Source organism: Salmo trutta, chromosome 3 (genome assembly GCF_901001165.1).
Source record: "Salmo trutta chromosome 3, fSalTru1.1, whole genome shotgun sequence".
Lineage (NCBI taxonomy): Eukaryota > Metazoa > Chordata > Actinopteri > Salmoniformes > Salmonidae > Salmo > Salmo trutta.
In genome coordinates, this window is record NC_042959.1 from 19,579,577 (window position 1) to 19,585,576 (window position 6,000).

Below are 6,000 nucleotides of genomic sequence, written 5' to 3' on the forward strand. Positions count from 1 at the left end.
AAATCAAGCTGAATCGCATTATCGGTAATTGCGTAAATGGAGGCAAGTCATATAGCAAGGTTGCACGTCTAATAAGAGACAAAGTTCATTGAAATGTATTTATTATAATGTTTTTCTCATTTATCTTCTTTTCACTGTAAGAAAATGAGTGAGTTTGCATTCATGAGTGCGCCACTTTGCACATCCGTCTCCTTCCCGGCATGTCAATGACAATGTACGTCTGCATTAACCTTGCCTCCGCAGGCACTTCGGTTGGGAGATACAAATTAAATGGCTAGATGGCACTCAAAGGCCTTCAGAGCCACCTGAGTCTGTTGTGTGGATTAAGTGGGACCAGAGTCATCTGTCTTCTCTGTTAGGACCAGAGTCATCCGTCTTCTCTGTTAGGACCAGAGTCGTCTGTCTTCTCTGTTAGGACCAGAGTCGTCTGTCTTCTCTGTTAGGACCAGAGTCATCCGTCTTCTCTGTTAGGACCAGAGTCGTCTGTCTTCTCTGTTAGGACCAGAGTCGTCTGTCTTCTCTGTTAGGACCAGAGTCGTCTGTCTTCTCTGTTAGGACCAGAGTCGTCCGTCTTCTCTGTTAGGACCAGAGTCGTCCGTCTTCTCTGTTAGGACCAGAGTCGTCCGTCTTCTCTGTTAGGACCAGAGTCGTCCGTCTTCTCTGTTAGGACCAGAGTCGTCCGTCTTCTCTGTTAGGACCAGAGTCGTCCGTCTTCTCTGTTTGGACCAGAGTCGTCCGTCTTCTCTGTTTGGACCAGAGTCATCCGTCTTCTCTGTTTGGACCAGAGTCATCCGTCTCCTCTGTTTGGACCAGAGTCATCCGTCTCCTCTGTCTGGACCAGAGTCATCCGTCTCCTCTGTCTGGACCAGAGTCATCCGTCTCCTCTGTCTGGACCAGAGTCATCCGTCTCCTCTGTCTGGACCAGAGTCATCCGTCTCCTCTGTCTGGACCAGAGTCATCCGTCTCCTCTGTCTGGACCAGAGTCATCCGTCTCCTCTGTCTGGACCAGAGTCATCCGTAACTACTAGTTTGCTGTAGCTACATATGAACACACATTTATTAGTAGCTTGATGCATATAGGAGAAGGCCTTATCTTTCGACTGATTCAAAAGCAGGCAGGGACAACCTGTAATTACATGTGAGGTTTTACTCCTTCACCGAAGAAGACTGGTCTTAATTTGATCACCCTGTTGTAGTAGAACCTTCCTGCAATGCAGGACATTTAAAAATTGTAGTGTGTTTGAGGTTTAAAAAAGGCTTCTGAAGATGGTAATTTCCATTTAGAAATTTCAGACTTGATTTATCAACCCCTACAAAAATGTCCATTAATTATAATCCACTATAGAATTCACATTTCCTGTTGCTGCAGGATTGTTTTCCTGCTGTAGTAAACTGGCTCAAATTAAGATCATACATCTGTAGAGATGGGAGGGAGTGGAGAGATAGAGTGAGGTTAGAATGGAGAGTGAGTGTTTGTGTCCAACTTTTGCTTTTTAAAAACACCCACAGGAGACCTTCGTCTCTGATAGTAAAAGCAGCCGGCAGCAATAAAGGGAAAGTTGTCCAACTTAATGTATTCAACTGAAATGTGTCTTCTGAATTTAACCCAACCCCTCTGAATCAGAGAGGTGCGGGGGGCTGCCATAAACGACATCCACATCTTCGGCGCCCTGGGAACAGTGGGTTAACTGCCTTGCTCAGGGGCAGAACGACAGATTTTTACCTTGTCAGCTCGGGGATTTGATTCAGCAACCTTCCGGTTACTAGCCCAACACTTTAACCGCTAGCCTACCTGCTGCCCCTAAAGTGAGGAAGGAGTTATTCCCTGTTTTCTTTTTTTAAGCATGTAATACATTTTTCAAGCAGCGCCGATGGAGATTGTTGCCTGGAGGTGCTGTAATTTTTCTTACAGTGAGAACACCTTACCATTGGTGAACCACACGTTTACGGCAAAGTAAATGATTGCTCAGGCTGTGTCTTATGGCGGTTTGCAGCAGCAGTGACATGTCCCTAACCCTCGCCTCTAGTCTACCACTTAACTGGAGCCTCTTTACAACACTATACTACACTTAATGAGAATATCACAATCTCCCTGGTGGTCCCGTGTGGCTCAGTTGGTAGAGCATGGTGTTTGCAACGCCAGGGTTGTGGGTTCGATTCCCACGGGGGACCAGTACAGAAAAAAAATATATAATAATGTATGAAATGTACGCATTCACTACTGTAAGTCGCTCTGGATAAGAGCGTCTGCTAAATAATGTAAATGTAAAATGTAATGAATCCATTTTAGGAGGGTGCTCATTTGAGCAGGTTGTGTAAAGAGGCCCAAAAAAAGACTACATATGTGTCTCCCACAACCAGTGGGCAGGCTTGAATTGGCGAACTACCTCACACACTCAGGTGGGGCACTAGTTAAATTAGACAGCATCAGCTGCTGCTGAGGGGATCCGTCGATACGGTGCTGGAGCTACAATTCGTTTTGAGACTGGTGAGGAGGAGGCATGGAGGGCAGGCTGCAGCAGTGGGGTAAAGCAGTGATTTGGAACATGCTGCTGTATCAATGGAGTGGAGAGAGAGAGTGCCAGAAGCTGTGGGTTAGAGTCAGTAACTGTCATCTACTGTAAGACACGGTTAAGCAGAGGGGGCGTCTAGATTTGTCTCGTCCCTGCTGTGTTTGACGTGCTCTACATCATTTGGAAGCATTTGTCCATTAGAAACAATCCCGTATTTTCATCTAAAAGTGATTGATTTGAAAGGAATTGAAGCATTTGAACCGCTCTTGGAGTTCCACACTGTTATTTTCAGCACAGTATCCATTTGTTTTTGGGGGGTGGACCAGGAAACCCTACTGTAGAGGAGGAGGGATGTACTTTTGGCCCTTTTGAAAAACCATCACAACAAATTATTGTGTGAGATACAAATACTCTCAAGTTTCCCACTTTATTATTTTTAGGCGCGTTAGAGTATTTCGTGGATTGTTACAAATTCGAATGAAAGTGAACATTTCTATTGTAGCACTACTAAGTAAAATAGGGGAAAATAAGAAACAATTAGAAAAATGCTTGTCATTGAATCTCTCGTACAACAGTAATTATTGCACAATTGTAAACGTATTTAGCTGTAATCACGCAACCAGACTGTTTTCCAGTGTAAGGCTGATCATTTCTTCTAGCAGGGTGAAATTGTAATATTTAGACTTCACATTCTGTTACCCCCCGATATGCAAGACTTGAGATGAACAATACAATTATCTCCAAACCAGACAATTTGGTTTACAAACGATGCAGAATTATAATTATCCTTTCAGAATGACGCAACTGTAATTTTATAAATTAGCACTCTCGCATAGACAAGAAAATAATGAGAAAGAAACAAAATGACCTCAGAGACCCCTCCCCCTTTGTCAATATAAGCAGTAAGTGTATGACCAGCCAATCCATGAAATGCAGAGCCGATCTCTTCCTGAACTCCTATGCCACTCAACTCTAATTTCCTTCTTGTGTGCTGGTTGGGTTCAATAGGCTATCCATAGAGGAGTTCAGAGGGGCACTTCATTCATCCTTCATCCGTGGTTGAACTTTGCATTCACAGCAGGTTACCTTGTCAAGGGCCATCAAACTTTCAAGTAACCGCTCTAGCATGGCATGAGTTACCTCAATCTTCCATAGAGTAGGAATGTCGCGGCCAATGAACATTGTCTCCTGTCACAGGAGCCAATGAGTGTAAGTTAAGTATGCAAGTGATTAAAAATGAAACAGCCTTGTTCCAAACTGTATGCTTACTACAATGACAGTATGTGTCCATCAGTTTCAGGGATTAATCATAATGTTTACATCTAAGGCTGCGTTTACAACAACAGACCCATTCTGATCTTTTGCACAATTAATGGTCAGAATTGGAATGCCTGTGTAAACATAGTCTAAGAGCCTAGTAGTCTAAGAGTTTTCATTTTTGCCATGGAAAAAATATTGCAATACTGGTATCGTCACAGCCTTAATGTCCAACCCTCTGCAGTTCCTTGATTTCCGTGGTGCTTCCTTTACTACCACATCCAATGGATATTTATGAGGGCTTCCTTTTCAATATGACTTCTGTAATAAGTATACACATGATACTGTACACTGTTGTTTGCAGAGCAGAGCCACAGCGTCAGAAGCTGATGTGAATTAGCTACAGTAGGGCTGCGGTAGGACCCCTCCATAGTGATCAAAATAAGACGGCGAGGGGCAAGAGGAGAGAGGCCCACAGCTACTAGTCTCCCATCAGACCATCACCACAACAGCCCTCACACATAAAACAAAACTGATTTAACATGTCTTTGGTACATAATTGGTCTAGCCTATACTCCTAAATTAAACAAATTCTAGTAATCACCATTGAGTGTGGACTGTATTATTATGCATACTGGATGGACTGGTTACCTTATGCTACTTTCCAAAATGTCTGTCCATGAGTTTGAGAGAACGTATAGCCCTAGGTGATAATGTTGGTTCATTGACTGTGAAAAATAAAATAGTGATTTAAGATATAATTTGTAGATAATTGGTCTAGTCTAAATTAAACAAATTCAGAGTTAGCTTAGAATTTGTATTTGATTTTGAATAGTCTAGTAATATAGCTTTTTAAAAAAGATTGTCATAATTAATAGGCTTGCACATGACCTTTTAGCTACAGAATATCTCACCACTGGGAGTGTCTATCCTCCTCTCTCCTTTGTTCCTTTCTTGTGCGCGCAGACCGGCTATCAGCAGTTTAGTGAAATATGTTTTTTTGCGAAAACATGTTACTCTAGATCATTGGTTCCCAAACCTTTTATAGTCCCGTACTCCTTCAAACATTCAACCTCCAGCTACGTACTCCCTCTAGCACCAGGGTCAGCACACTCTCAAATGTTGTTTTTTGCCATCATTGTAAGCCTGCCACACACACTATACGATACATTTATTAAACATAAGAATGAGTGTGAGTTTGTCACAACCCGACTCGTAGGAAGTGACAAAGAGCTCTTGTAGGACCAGGGCACAAATAATAATATAATAATAATCAATCATTTTGCTCTTTATTTGGCCATCTTATATATAAAACCTTATTTGTTGATCAAAAATGGTGAATAACTCACCACAGGTTAATGAGAAGGGTGTGCTTGAAAGGATACAATGTTGGGTTGTATTGGAGAGCGTCTCAGTCTTAAATCATTTTCCACACACAGTCTGTGCCTGTATTTAGTTTTCATGCTAATGATGGCCGAGAATCCACTATCACATAGGTACGTGGTTGCAAAGCACATCAGTGTCTTAAAACCTGTTAGGGACAGACGCCTCACCAATATCCAATGGTATAGCGTGGCGCGAATTACAAATACCTCAAAAATGCAAAAACTTCAATTTTTCAAACATATGAGTATTTTACACCATTTTAAAGACAAGACTCTCCTTTATCTAACCACATTGTCCGATTTCAAAAAGGCTTTACAACGAAAGCAAAACATTAGATTATGTCAGGAGAGTACCCTCCCAAAAATAATCACACAGCCATTTTCAAAGCAAGCATATATGTCACAAAAACCAAAACCACAGTTAAATGCAGCACTAACCTTTTATGATCTTCATCAGATGACACTCCTAGGACATTATGTTATACAATACATGCATGTTTTGTTCAATCAAGTTCATATTTATATCAAAAACCAGCTTTTTACATTAGCATGTGATGTTCAGAACTAGCATACCCACCGAAAACTTCCGGTGAATTTACTAAATTACTCACGATAAACGTTGAGAAAAAACATAACAATTATTTTAAGAATTATAGATACAGAACTCCTTTATGCAATCGCGGTGTCAGATTTTAAAATAGCTTTTCGGTGAAAGCACATTTTGCAGTATTCTGAGTAGATAGCCCGGCCATCATGGCTAGCTAATTTGACACCCACCAAGTTTGGCCCTCACCAAACTCAGATTTACTATAAGAAAAATTGGATTACCTTTGCTGTTCTTCATC

General features: G+C 41.7%; 1 protein-coding gene across 4 annotated transcripts in view; it reads left to right on the forward strand.

The window, feature by feature from the left end:
• diaph2 (diaphanous-related formin 2) overlaps positions 1-6,000 on the forward strand; it is a 706,015-nt gene that overhangs the window by 234,724 nt on the left and 465,291 nt on the right. The gene's annotated exons all lie outside the window — the stretch shown is intronic.